Source organism: Ambystoma mexicanum, chromosome 5q, assembly GCF_040938575.1.
Source record: "Ambystoma mexicanum isolate Mex_15411 chromosome 5q, UKY_AmexF1_1, whole genome shotgun sequence".
NCBI lineage: Eukaryota > Metazoa > Chordata > Amphibia > Caudata > Ambystomatidae > Ambystoma > Ambystoma mexicanum.
In genome coordinates, this window is record NC_090933.1 from 966,408,273 (window position 1) to 966,423,713 (window position 15,441).

Sequence of the window (15,441 nt, forward strand, 5' to 3'; positions counted from 1 at the left end):
TGTCACCATTATCCTGAAGTCCCAGCTTAGCGGCTACGATCTGCCCATGGGTTTGGAACATAAAGACACAGCCTGGTCTTCAGAGTCAATGCTTGCACTGTTCCTGCGTCACGTAAATCCTGGGAAGAGCCGTCCCATGGCGTGGGGAGCTGATTTAGGACTCCCCAGTCGCACCTTGGTGGGTCCTGGGTTGGTTTCTCGCATTATACTAACTTCACTACACTGGACATTCTGGCGTCAACCGCACAACCTTCAGGAAAACCAGGTATGCAGCGCCAACGAGACTCATTGCTTAACAATATGGACAACTTCAGATCACCCCATACCTGTCAGCTGTGGAGTCCCACAAGGATTTATCCTCTCAGCCTTGATCTTCAACCTCTACAAGGAGCCCTTGGGATACCGCCTTGCCAGCCACAACATCCACATACACCAACATGCAGACGATATTAAACTCTACTTCAAAATATCGTCCATCAAAGACATCACCAAGCTCAAGGCATACATCACCCTGACACAAATCTGGCTGTCCAGCTCATACCTCTAAAGCAACCCCACAAAAATCAAATTCCTCCTTCTCTCCAACAATGGTCGCATGTAAGTCTAGACCTGTTTTTCTGCCATGAACCTAGAGGGATTCACCCTGCTGCTGAAACCATGCACCAAATGAGTGAAATTCTAAATGTCTCCTTCAAAATACAGATAGCAAAGAAAACTGAGACCGCTTGTATCCAATGCTCTTTTTTGTGGAAAATTATGCCCTTCCTTTGATACAATAACTTTCAGTCCACAGTACAGAACGTTAACCTTTTGCACCTGACAGCGGAAACGCCCACCTCACCCTTATTACTTCTCCTATTGCTAATTGTATATATCATGGCCCACCTGTAACGTATGCTCCCTTACCTGTATTCCAGTAGCGCATTGTTAGGTCTGTGCTCAATAAATATCAACACAATTAATTATTGAATGCAAATAAAAACATGTAACCCCTTGTGGACACCTATATCAACTACCCCACTGTTTAAATCTACATTAAGGGCAAACATTTTTTTTAAGACAAAATGGTCCCATGTGATAATAGCATTTCAAATAACTCCTCAAAAAACAATACAACTATTTATCTATATTTGACCATGTAATTTTATTTTAATCTGTCTCCTTATGGGGGTCTCTCCCCCACACTTTCAAGCTTCCTTCTTCCACACCACGACCGCCTCACACCGTTTTCTTTGTTTTACTTTTAATGCTATCCACATTGCCTAATACATGTTTCTGTAAACCTTATTTAGGACAGTGTTTTTGTGAAAGGCATTTTTCAAACTCTTTGTTTCACATGTGACCAGTGAAATGGACATACAGAAAAACCTGGTTAACATCATGCAATAATATCCTAAACTCAGCACTGCATCAGACAGTACCCCCAGAGGGTAAACATGTCTTTTCTGATCAAACGCTCGGTTATTTACAAAGCTGCTCATTCCTGGGCTTCCAAAATGTCTAGTGCTCCTAGGTTTTGGCAGGTTTGTGAAACAAGGCACTGGAAGATAGGAAGATTTACCAGAGTGTGGACATATATGTTAGTGTTTTTCGTCTTTTAATTAGAGGATTCTTTTTTTTCCTTTTATTTATTGTGAAATTCGATAAGAAATGTGATTTTATATACAAATATTACAGAATAATACATTACAGGTAAAATGATTACTACAAATCACACATAATATTAAAAACTGCAACTGCATTCCATAAAAGTTTATCACATGGTAGGGGTGTGGCCGAGCGCCGGGAAAGATGGCCACCTGAGAGAGCAGCTCCGCCTCACAATTATTGAAATTTTGCATTGCCTTTTTTTGTTTGTTAAATACTTATCTTTTTACCACTGTTCGTGAAGGCATTGAAAGTCTGCATGGAATTGTAGAGTGTTTGTTGCGGTCCGGCGTCATAAGAAGCATTGCTAAGAGCTGCGTGCATCCCGACGAGAAGCTCCATGAACAGACCCGAAACGTGCCGCCGTTCATGTGGAGTGGTGAGGCATCGCGTTTCAAATGACGTGCCTGCTTGGGCCTTACATCACGGGCTCTATTTCCCAGACAATGCCACCTGTGGTGAAATAAGCAAACAGTAAAAAGAAAAGAAGAATTACAGTTAAATAAGGATACTCCTCAGAAAAGAAGGGAGAGCTACAAGAGCAGACGGAAGTGAAGAAACATAGAGGAAAAGGTGAGAGGAGAAAGAGGAGGGGGAGGAAAGCAAGTGAGAAAAGGAAATGTTAAAAGATAAGTTAAAAGATAAAATAGAAGAAAAACTGAATAACAACAAAAATTATTGCAGGAGTGGAAGGAGAAGAAGAGAACAATATTGCTAAATATATAAGGATAATAAGAAAAGAAGAATATTAAACGAAGACATAGAAAAACTAGTGATAATAAAAGAAAGACATATTCACAAAGACTTACGTTGCAGTATAATTACCACTTCCCTTCAGTTTATTCTTAAGCAATCAAAGGTCTCCGTATTAAATACTTCTCTCCTCTAACAATTATAACAACATGCCACGTTAATCACTCCAACAATCTACTGCTTTTTATTCTAGCTCTTTATTAAAGTGTGCATCTACCAACTATACAGCATGAATTACAACCTCTCTGCCTCCTCATAGATAAAATCAACAGTTTGCTTTCTCCTCTAATTATTATATACAGTGCTGGAAGATTATGTCTGTATTCCATTACGGTATTATTAGTACCTGCTTGATCTTTATCATACTTTTTAGTATCCATAGTCTACGCCTTATTTTTCTCTGTCTGATCATTTTAGTCTCTTAACATAAGAGTAAGACATTATAAATAATATGGATGTAATAATTGCACACTATGTGATGTAATAGAAAATAAATAAAAAGAGGTCTCACTAAAACCTCTTCAAGTTAAGAATTCACTCCAACGTACTTCAAAAAGGTGTTCAAACAACTGTATGCAAGTTGAATATTGTATGGACATACACCTATTTTCAAATCTTTGCCTAAGTAAACAGCTCCACAATCAAGTATCTGATAATAATTGTTAGCAATGGCTGCTAATAAAGCAAATTAAAAAATGCATCATCCGCAAAAGATGCCACCTCCTCTTCAACGAATCTCAAAAGATGAAAAAGTGACTCATCACCTCCACTAGGCATTTCTGATCCTGCCATTCAAGCCATCCCTGCAGAAATCAGAGTACTTAAACCCTTTATTGAGTCTACAAATTCTAAACTACAGCAATTAGATCAAAGATGGATGGGAGTCAACAACAGAGTTGAGGAAGTGGAAAAAAGAGTAGGGGTTATAGAAGATTTATCCCCTAGAGTAGCACAATTAGAAAAATCCATCAAAGACCTCCAAAGGCACAATGAAGACTTGGAAAATCGCAGCAGGCGCAACAACGCACGCATCTCAGGCCTACCATAGGGGTCTGAAGGCTCTGACCCCATTGTTTTTCTACAAAAATTCCTACCTGCCATTCTACATTTGCCCTTGGAAACCAAATTTAACATACAGAGAGCTCATAGAATTGGTCAACCTACAGTCTCAACCACCTCCCGTTCGCTACCTAGAACACTCATATTTTACCTATTGGAATACTCTCAGCTACAATTTATTATATCCACAGCCAATGAGTGCAAATCCCTCATTTGGAACGGAAGCAATCTATTTATTTCTCAAGATGTGGCCAGAAGCACAGCTCAATGCAGAAAGGTTTTCCTATCCTTTCGCCCTGCCCTGAAGCAGCTAAATATCTGTTACGGATTATATCACCCATGCTCCTTTAAGGTAACACACGAAGGTCGTACAGATGTGTTTGATGTTCCAGCCGATCTTAGGGCCTTTATTCAATCCATAAAAAGTGACGAGATGGATACTTCCTCACCTACAATTGCCTCAACCTCATCTTTTACTTGAGAATTGACCTCATGTCATGTTCAGGTTTTCTTCCTTTTCCCTTATTATTTACTTAATGCAATAATTATCCAATAACATTAACAAGTTGGGGCAGGCACACTTGCAGTGTCCTTCTTCCACTGTTGGTCATTCTTTCTCCTTTTGGTGACCCAGTTGGTGTTACCTATTCCTGTTACATCCTTCATCCCTGTTCCTTCTCCTATGTCCTGTTTGATCTTTAAAGTCATTCGTGATTCCTTGCATATAATTTCTCAGTGTATGATCAAACTCCTTTCCCCCCTTCCTGATCCCCATTGTGCTATCCTTCTGTATCACTGTTTGGGTATTTATGTTTTAAACCACATTACTGTATATCTGATTCCGATATTGTACTACAGCTATATGGAGCATGTCTATCATTACGTACATGATTAAATTATCTTTAAGTGTATTACATGGAACATCAAAGGGTGTAGGAAACTCATCAAAAGATGTAAAATTATAACTCACCTTAACAAATCTGAGCCATCGGTTACTTGTCTACAAGAAACTCATTTATCCAACAAAGAGACAATTAAGCAATAGAACCCGAGCGTCGGGGGCATTACCGTCTCAGGTAATGCCCAGGGCCCATAGGTAAGGACCCGAGCGAAGCGAGGGCCTTACCAAAGGCTCCGGGGCATTACCTGAGACGGTAATGCCCCCAACGCGAGGGTTCTATTGCTATTAGTACCCCGGCCCGCAAAAATTGTGTGACCGGGGCACTAAAAGCTTTTTTTTTTGTCCTGAAACGCTGCGGCGTTTAGGCCCTGCGGCGTTTCAGGAGAAAAAAGAACGACCAAGAAAATGGCCGCCGCCATGGAAAGGGAAAACTGAGTCCGTTTTCCCTTTCCATGGCGGGCATCGGGAGCGGACGCGCTGGGAACACAAGTGTTCCCAGCGCGTCCGCTCCCGAAAAAGGATCAAAAATAAGGTAAGAGGGGTTGGGAGGGGGAGAAAAAAAAATACGTACCTGCGTCCCCGGCAGGAGACGAGGGAAGCCTCCAGCCGTGTGGAGGCACGGAGCCCCGCTCCGAGTCTCCACACGGCTGTAGGCTTTCCTCGTCCCCCGCCGGGGACGCAAGAACAAGAAGGTAAGTGGGGTGGGGGGGAGGGGGGAGTGAGGGAGGGGATTTAGAAAAAAAAAATTCCTTACCCGAGTCCCCGGCGGGGGACGAAGGCAGCCTCTCAGCTGCGAGGAGCCTCCTCATTGGCTGAGGGGCTGCCACGCCCCCGGCCGGGAACAAAGGCCATGGAATCCCGATGAAGGGATTCCCGGCCGGGTAGGGACCTGGCGAGAGCCAATCAGAATGGCTCTTGCCTTCTGATTGTCTCTCACAGGGTTACTAATGTTGCTTAAATCCCTTTGGATAAAGGAGGTTATTTCAGGTCCAGCAATATCCAAAATCCTGCTCACTGTCCCCAGGTTTAAACGCACCAAAATAGGCGGCAACAGCTTCCAGGTGAAAGCACCTCAACACTGGAACTCCTTACCACCATCTCTCAGAACACCCCAATCCTACTCACACTTCAGACGCAACTACATCCACTGGATAAAGAACACGAACCATTAACACCTCTAACACCACACAGCTGCTTTCCGCATTGTATGCCTATATGTAAATGTGTAAAATATATGTAAATCTTTAAATATATGTACTGCATTATCTCCTTCCTGCCAAATTGTACACATGTCCTCCATTGTCACATTGTAATTATGTAATGCAATGTATAAGTAACCTGTAACCAAGCTTTGAATAACCATGCTGCTCATGCGCCCTCATAACCTCGGGTCTGGTGCGCAATACAAATGAATAAACTAAACCAAACTAAACTAAAGTGGCCATATTAATTAGTGAAAAACAACCCTTTAAAATTCTTGACCAAGATGCTGATACTAATGGAAGATGGGATTGGATAAAACTTTGAATTGATTCAACACCAATCTCTATCCTTACCATTTATGGTCCCATTTTACCAGATCCATCTTTTTGGATCTCAATTAAACCTAATGATACTCAAAAATAACTTTACCACTTTGATTATGTGTGGAGATGTGAATCAGGTCATCAATCCATTTTTGGACCAAAAATCCAGCTGTATGTTTAAATCAAACAAAACCCCCAAGTCCTTTGTTAATTGTCTAGCTAAAACAGGACTAATTGACACATGGAGACTATCCCATCCTATACAATTAGACTATACCTTTCATTCACCTACGCACAATACACTATCATGCCTGGATTATATTTTTGCATACAAACCCTCTCTGGATCCATAGTAGATTCTCAAATCTCTAATATTATTATATCAGACCATGCACCTGTAATTACATCTTTTTGCCTTACAGATGTGAACAAAACTGCTAGCAGATGAAAACTTAATAATTTCCTTCTACAGGATCCACAGTTTACTCAATCCGTTCAATCATTTATCCAACAATATTTCATCAATAATCAAGACTGTGACACTTCTGTCGTTAACAATTGGGATGCGTTTAAAGCAGCTTTAAGAGGTCACATTATGCCCTGCTCCGGTAGCAACAAGAAACTAAGGAAAAAACACCTAGATGACCTTTATTCCCAACTTACCCAAGCTGAGCAACATTACTATTTGGACTCTAGTTCGACTAATCTTCGTCAGGTCATAACGCTACATTTTGAAATTAACAAATTAATTACAGAACTTGCGGCTGGGACAATACTTAAATATAAAAGATATAGTAAACATGAAATAAAGCTGGCAAAATGATTGCCTCTTACTTAAAAACCAAAAAGGAAAGGTTTCATATTTCCCATATTAAGGATACTCAGGGTATATCTCATCATCGCTCTGATGAACTACTTGATTGCTTTAGGAAATTCTATGCTGATCTTTATACCCCCTGAATGCCCTATTCCTAATGATAATATTGAATCCTTTCTCAATAGCATCAGTCGTACATCATACCCTCAAATAGACCTTTCTCATTTTGATGAGGAAATTACATTCTCAGAAATTACTAAAGCCATTCATGGTCTGGGCAAAGAGAATTCACCCGGTCCTGATGGACTATCCCCCGAATTCTATATCAATTTATCTGAAGTATTAACCCCAAAACTTAAAACACTATTCTCATATTTTATATCCCAAATATCATCTTCTGGTTCATTCTCAGAAGCATTACTAAACCAGACAAAGACCCTACAAACCCCATTTCCCTTATCAACATTGAAAGCCAACATTTCTGCAAAAATACTAGCTAATAGAATTGAAACCTCACTCTCAATCCTGGTTAAAGCAGACCAAACTGGTTATGTGAAAGGACGTAATATATCCTCAAATGCTAGACTGCTACTTAATGCCATTAACTTAGCAGCTAAAGACAAAAAAGGTAATGCAGCCATTGCATTAGACATGGAAAAAGCCTTTGACTGTGTAGATTGGAACTTTATGTTTCAAGCCCTACACTGGCACGGATGTGGTGACAAATGTATTTCTCTCATCAAACTCCTGTATTCTTCCCCCCAAATCCTCTATCTATTTAAATGGTCAAACATCCTCCTTTTTTCCTTTGCTCAGAGAGGAACACGGCAAGGCTGCCCCTTCTCACTGTTACTATATATTCTTTCTATTGAACCGTTATTGGAATTAATAAGATCTAACACAAATATTCTGGGGATTCAGTCAGGTGCCTCATGTACCAAAATAGCACTGTATGCTGATGGTATACTTATTCTAATCAAAAACCCCAAACTTCACCTACCTAACCTCCCTAATGCTTTATCTCAGTTTGGTCAAGTATCAGGATACAAAGTAAGCACACAGAAATCAGAAATCATGCCCTTAAACTCCTACTGCTTCAAACATGATATTGATATTTTTGGTCTTAAATGGTGCAGTAGTTCCATTGAATACTTAGGCATTCGTTTTGCCCCTACAGTCCAAGATACTGTCCAACTTTACACTAAGATATTACTGGACACTCTTAATGACCTAACATCCAAATGGTCCCCCCTTTACCTCTCTTGGTGGGGACGTTTGGATATGATTAAAATGATGCTGTCCCCTGTTGGACTATACTACCTTCAGCTTCTTTCTGTTCCACTATCTCTTTTCTTTTTCAAATCTATATATTCCATTTTACTCAACTTTCTTTGGGGAATTAGATAAAGTTAAAGAATTGCGCTGCCCATACTAAAAGCACCTTATGAAATGGGTGGTGTTAGATTTCCAGACTTTAAGCTATATCACTCTGCATTTCTTTTAAAGAAATCTCGCCACTGGTTTGCTGATCCTGAAATCTCTGATACTCCTACATGGTGCACATTAGAAAGTTCATCCGTATAACATCACTGACTCATATATATATATATATATATATTCAAACATACCTCCATGAATATCTTGGACTCTATAAAAGCATCTGTCACAGCCCTACAAGCCTTTCTCTTCCCTCATACCAAAACTCCCAATAAGCAACTTTCCCCTTTACTATGGCATAACAAGAATAACAAGAATATTGTAATTAACAACAAGGCCCTTAATCGCAGATCATGGATAAAAAAGGGAATCGGATTCATCCAACACATTATCCATGGTCCTTCCATTCTCTCCTTTCAGCTAATTTCATCTAAATTCGCCATTCCTAAAGCAGATTTTCAGTACTACAACAAGTTAATTAACTCCAGTCTAGATGCACTTAATCACTTCTCTAGATTCTTTCTCCAGACACCCTTAGACTATTACAGCTCACCATGGCTAACGATGTCAGAGCTTCAAAATTCTATAACATGCTCACTTCACCATTTGATGTTTGCTCTATTCATCTGAAATGGGAATACGATTTGGGTTGTATGTTTGAAAATCATATTTGGTTCCAGTTGTTCTCTAAAATTAAACACATATCGGTTTAAGCAAATAAAATACAACATTAATGTTTCCTAATTCATAGAGCATTTATTAATCCGGCTAAACTAACAAAGGGCAACCCAATCATGATGCTAAATGTTGGTCATGTGGCATGTCTCCCGCCTCATATATACATATGTTCTTTGAATGTTCATTTATTTTTAGATTTTGGCAAGACATTTGGAAGTTCATCAAGCTTATTTTTTCTGTTGACGTCCCGTTGTCCTTTATGAATGTTTTTTTTAGGAAGCTTGGCCATAACAGTAAACATCTCCCCTGACTAAACCAGACTGTACGATTTATTTATCTGCATAGCCTTGAAATGTACCACAACTGGAAAGACTTCCGATCTCTTTCTACCAGAGGATGGTGGAACTCTATTTGTCATATTCATAAAATGAAATTGTGCATGGCTAATAATCTAAATGCAATCCCTAAATGCAATGCTAAATGATATTTTTCATCCGCTAAACAACCTAAGTGTCGTGTTCTAATAACAGCCAGGCCTGGACATTCTACCAGTACCTGCTGAAGAGTGAGCAAGTATTCAATCCCTCTCTTATCGCAGATCGACCATATCGAATTTCACCAGTGGGCAAAGCATTATGATGAAATATCAAGAACGATTGTCTTGTCACAGAGCAAGGGTGTTGACATAGATATTTGGATAAATCTCCAAGTGGTTTATCAATAAACTAGAAAGTTGAGTGAAATGTATATCCTCGTGTTTTATTGATTGTGGAAATCCAGTCCCACTTCTTTAATGCCTTTTATTATACTCGAAGGATTTGCTACTAATTTAGAACAATCTTTGTCCATTAGATTCTACAAACCAACAGTCAATGCTAATATTGCACTTCATACAGTCTTGGAAATTAAGAAGCAAAGTATTTGGTAGAGGAGACACAATGTTTGCAACAATTAACATTAGTCGACAATTGAACCAATATCGCAAGGACAACAAACGCAATTCGAAGTGCAGCGATGCCATGGGAAGATAGGAGGGCAGACCTAAGACTCTCTCACATAGTCTGCCCTCCAATCCATCCCACTCAATGCCATACGCCGCACCATCCAATTACACATCATACATAATCTTGGGGATTACTTTTCCCACATAGAAATGTATCAATGGTTTAATGGAAAATTAGCAGAATTTTACCAGGATTTGCCTCATCTGGTAGGAAAGCCGGTCAATTATCTTTTCTAAATTATGAATGATGTATAATTTAGTCAACAATCTGCTGATATTGAATCCCAAGTACAATGTTTCCTTCCTAGTATCAATCCTAATTCCATCAATTGCCCATTACACTCTGCTGGTCTTATTGTTCATATTACAAAAAGTGATAATATGACATTTTTTCTGGTTTATAATCAGGTCATTTTCTTTTTTTTTGCATAAATGCTAGGCACTGTGAGCAACCTCGGGAGACCAATAGGTGAGCCATCCAAAAGTGCCACATCGTCAGCATAAGATAGCCAACTCATTCCCAGACCCCCGATATTTGAGCTAATCAATGCAGCCTTTTCCAACTCATTCAAGTCTGCCAGATACAGATTGTATAAACATTGGGCAAAAATACAAACATGGCACAGTCTGTTGAATATTGGAAAGGAATCTGACAGGGACCACCACGTCCGCCCCGCATTCAGCCTAATGTATTGTCATGCATATATTCTAAAATGCCCAACAGAGATGCTGGGAGGCCCCACTTTCTCAATTTTGCCCAAATTAGCTGCCAATTCACAAGGTTGAAAGCCTTTGAAAGGTCTACAAAGTAGACCTGATTTGGAATGCCCTTCACCTTGTTCCTAGAACCATCTTTTAATAACGGCAAAATCAAACCATTCAAAGTCTTTAACAGTCCTTTTCTAAATCCACACTGATATCTTGTCAAGATGTTATTTTCCTTTATGCAAATTTCCAATTTCTTCAGAATCAATGCTGCAAAGATTTTACTGTCGCAGTCCAGAAGGGCAATCGGTCGATAGTTATTAGGAACAGACCGATTGTACTTCTTAAACACTGGAACAATTATGGATTCTTTCCATAAACTAGGCATGGTACCTGATCTCAATATATCACAGGAAAGAAACGTCAGGACCAAAGACCACATTTCAGGATTCAGGTTGAAGAGCGAATTGGTGAGACCATTAAGACCAGCTGCATTTAAAGTAGAGGATTTTATAATAAGACATCTAATGTCATCTTGCACAAATTGTCATCCCACAGGATTGTGAAGGACAAGATTCTATCATTTTTGGTCCCCCCATCCACCATATCAACCCAATGAACCCACCAGTCTGATTCTCCTTCTCCAATACTCTGAAGTTCACTTTGGGAAATTTCATCATCATTTTCCAAAGACAAAAATTCCCAGTATTACTCTGATATAGTGCTTGAAACATCCTTTCACTATTTTGCTGGAATATTAGAGATTTATGATTTCTCTTAATGCCACCTTCTTTTGCACGAGATATGATACACGATCAAGCGACCTCCGGTGAAACAGTTTATGCTCTTCCTTATACACTTTCTTACAATCCCGTACCAACACATTGAATGACTGAACATGAATAGTTGTTCTGCTCCTACCATTTATTGGCATCTCTCTTTCCCAAATAAAATCACAAAACCCCCTGCTAGTCCATCTTGTGAGGATGTCATCTACTGAGCCCTAATTTATATAGGCCTCTACTTTTCTTGTCAAATTAACCCCTTTCCTATTGAACTTTTTGATTTTGTTCCTCTTGCTGCTAACGGCAAGATTCTTATAACACTGGGAGCTTTTCTGTTTACTAAATAATTTAAATGATGCCACAAGAGTATTATGGTCACGTTGTTAAGATCTCAAATCTAATACACTTTTTAAACATTAAACAGGATAGTATTACATGATCAATATGGGACGTCTGGAGTTCTCTTTTCATGTTGGTCTCTTTACTAGATCACCTTCCACATTCCCATTGGCAATCAAAAGGTCCCAATCTTCCAAAAAGTCCATCCATCTCCTCTTACACCTAGTCTTGGGGCTTTTTCCATCATTGATTTCCATCAAACTATTCAAATTGAGATCACCCACCATTATCACATATATTTCCCCTCACAATCTCGAACTGGCCAAACACTCCTTGATATGATTAATACATTCTGCACACTCCATAACACTTTCATTCCAATCTAAATTAATAATCAAAGCATTCAGCCATTTATCCACCGATTTGTATTTCACTAAAGTGGCCAAAATACCATACATACTGTTAGAAACAATCTTTATCGACTGAAATTTAGAATTTCTAAATGCACATAACAAATCGGCTGAAGGATGTCCTGTTCTAGGTTCTTGAGCCAATTGTTGAACTATTTGGAAAGCATCCAGCCATATCTTATTCAACAGGACTGCAAGACTTGTCCTTGTCCTCAATCCCATAGATCGTATCTCTCCAGCACTGAAATCTCTGCACTGGCTCCCAGTGGCTGTGAGGATTAAGTTCAAAACCCTCTGCATTGTCCACAAGGCCTTCTGGGGCCTGGGGCCTCAATACCTCCAGCTCTCTCTTCGTAAATATCTTCCTTCTCAAGCTCTTCGCTCCTCCGCCTCCAACTCCCTCAGGGTCAGTCTCTTCTCCAAGCAATGAGTTGGTGGTAGATCTCTTTCTTCAGCTAGGGCCTCCTTCTGGAACAGCCTCCCTGCCTCTCTGAAACTTGAGGAGAACCATCTCCGGTTCTGGAAGCACCTCAAGACCTCCCTCTTTGCTTCTGCTTTCATTCTTTCTCTCCCTTGCTGAACTCCTGGCTGAAACTGAAACTGCACTTTTCACCTGGCTACCCTCTGATCTTGGGCCCAGGTCCCCTCCCCGCCAGTTGCACACCTGCACTGCCCCTTGGCAACCCTTGCACTTGTGGTCTGTTTTCTGTATCCCTACAGCCCCCCTACCAGCACTTGGACACTTGATGTCTGCACTTACCCTTTGCACTTGCCACCAGTTGGTAGCACTTTTTTATTGTTTTTCTGTTTGATCCCATGCACTGCACTGCCCCCTCTCCTTTCCCCTCGCACTTTTGCTCTCCCCCCTCCTTGCACTTGCGCGATCTCTCTGTCACCTGCCCTGGTAAGATCGCTGTCTCTCTCTTCCCTTTGTTCCATTCCCTTGCCTTGTCGCGCCTTAAAACACTTGTGTATAGGCACGTTATAAATGCCATATCATATCATAACCACAGTTCCATTTTTGTCAATTTGTAAACATCTCTTAAATATATTCTAGCATTGTTGCACAGCATTACTGTTGCACTAGTTAAATATTGAGAATGACTCCAAACACACCAAATATTTGCATGACCTAGAGCACACCAGAATGAGCCTCAGACCCCTTAGGGCTCAGCAGTTTATTCTCCTTGCATAACATTTTACATTGTGGAATGACTAGAAGAAACAATGTTTTTATTATAAACATGTATGCAAGACTGTTGCAGTCTGAGCCATCTCTTCAGAAGGACACACACAGCCAGTTCTAACACAGGTATCTTGGGCATGTCGCGCAGACAGCCATGATTGATGAATCGCTGAGTTGGGCGCACCATTAGAAGGCCGGAAGCCTGTGCGTCCAGCGGACGCTCGAGAATCCCTTTAGTGAATGTCACCTGGCAGGTTCCCATGATGACAGAATATCCCACCGCGGACATGCACTTCGTCAGTCCTTGCTCGGCGTGCGGCATGTGGGGACAGCGAGGGTAATGCAGGTTAAGAAGGCTGCGCATTGGGATAGCCTCCTGGCGCACGCACATCCTTCTCGAACTGTAGTCATGGCCATCAGCCAATTCCTCTGATAGCATCAAGGTCAGCTACAAATTTGAAGAGTTGTTTTTTTACAACTACCTACTATTTAATAATATTCTTTTTCTGGTGCACTTGCTACCGCAGATTTGAAACTTTGTAGCTGTGTCAATAACAGATCAAAAGCTCAACTCAATGGGCCTGATTCATGGAACTTTCAGCGCAGTGCAATGTGACTTTGTACTAGTGCAAAGTGATTTTGCACTGCCAACAAGCACACTGATTCATAGAGTAGTGCAAAGTGTATTTTTACAGTGCAGAGGGACTTTACATTGGTGCATAAATGGTGCAAAGTCACTTTGCACTGCAAAAATACAATCTGCGCTGCTCTGTGAATCAGGGTGTTGGCTGGCAGTGCAAAGTCACTTTTCACCCAGCTAAAAGTTCCATGAATCAAAGGGCCCATTAATATCTCTATTGAATATGTACTGGAAGGATTAAAGGCTGAGCCTGCAGATCCGGTTACTGATGTAATGTGCAGGATGAGCAGAGGCGTCAGCAGTGAGTTCTAGACACACTGAGCTGTCACGCCACAAGATCATAATAATGATTTGTTGACAGGAGAGAAAATCTGCTCCTAGCATCGAGCATCACCCACGGGGAATGAGAAGCCAATATCTAGCAATTTGCAGATCTCATTTCCACAAAGGTGGCAAGCTATATCCTTTTGTCAATTATAAATCACCCACTACGGTTCAAGTGTCTTCTAGATGTGTTCTAATGCTCCCTCAGGCCCATTGCCAAACATCCAGAGTTAAATCGCATGGGCATGTTTGTATGCCACCAGTTGGCATGGGGAGTTGGAAGTAGCTTCTGGTAGCTGTTGTTGGCAAGCTAAGCAACTTCTAGGCTACACAAAGGAGCTATATAGTTCCCAAATTCGGACAATTTCGAACCCTGTACCATGTCAACAAACAAAAGAAAGGTTGGTCTTCCTCTCTTGATTTTGGACCAGGAGGAGAGGAAATACAAACAGTAATACACGTTTTGCGGCAGATTGTACGGCGTACGGACTAACACAAGCATAGAACATACCGAATGGCATCAGTATTTGCAGACATGCAACGTCAGCAAAGATGCATAACTCTAGGCCAGCACATTCACTTTGGGCTGTGTATCCATCTCCCAGTCACAGTTTCGAATCCCAGATGGGCCGACGAAGCTGTATTGAGTTAAATAAAATGGCGATCATTCAGTCAGGTAACTTCAAAATGAAAATGCTAAAGAAATGTGTGTTGCTATCTGTACTAATAAATTAGTATTTCAATGTATGACTGTGTTAAGCTGCCCTTGGTGGGTCAGGCAGGAATGCTGGCCAGAAATCCAGTACTGGGACAGCGTCACTGAACCTGATGCCGCGGCACTCACACCACACACTGTTCTGCAGTGCAGAGTAGCTTTACAACTACTTTCAGAAGAAATGCATTCTCTGGTACTGTGGCCTATTCCTGTTCCTCGTCCACAAATCAAGTGCCATGGAATTCCATGCAGCGAGGCTCAAACCCCCGATGTGTGCCCTCAAAGGGTACACGTGTAAGCGAGGGGTATTTGCATGCAATGACTGGAATCAAGAACCAGCGCTCGCACACACACAGACAGTGACTTCTTGGCCACTCTGTTTTGCACCCTGTGGCCTGTATGTTGTGCGGGAAGGATGGCCAATGGTAAACAGATGGATGATATTCCCATGGCCAATTAAATCATTTTGCATTTTTGGTATGTTATTACGTTTATTTATATATATATATATTTGTA

The 15,441-nt window shown here is 40.8% G+C and overlaps 1 protein-coding gene across 2 annotated transcripts in view; it reads left to right on the plus strand.

Moving 5' to 3' along the window:
* OXR1 (oxidation resistance 1) overlaps nt 1–15,441 on the plus strand; it is a 3,084,878-nt gene that overhangs the window by 874,931 nt on the left and 2,194,506 nt on the right. The window lies entirely within an intron of this gene.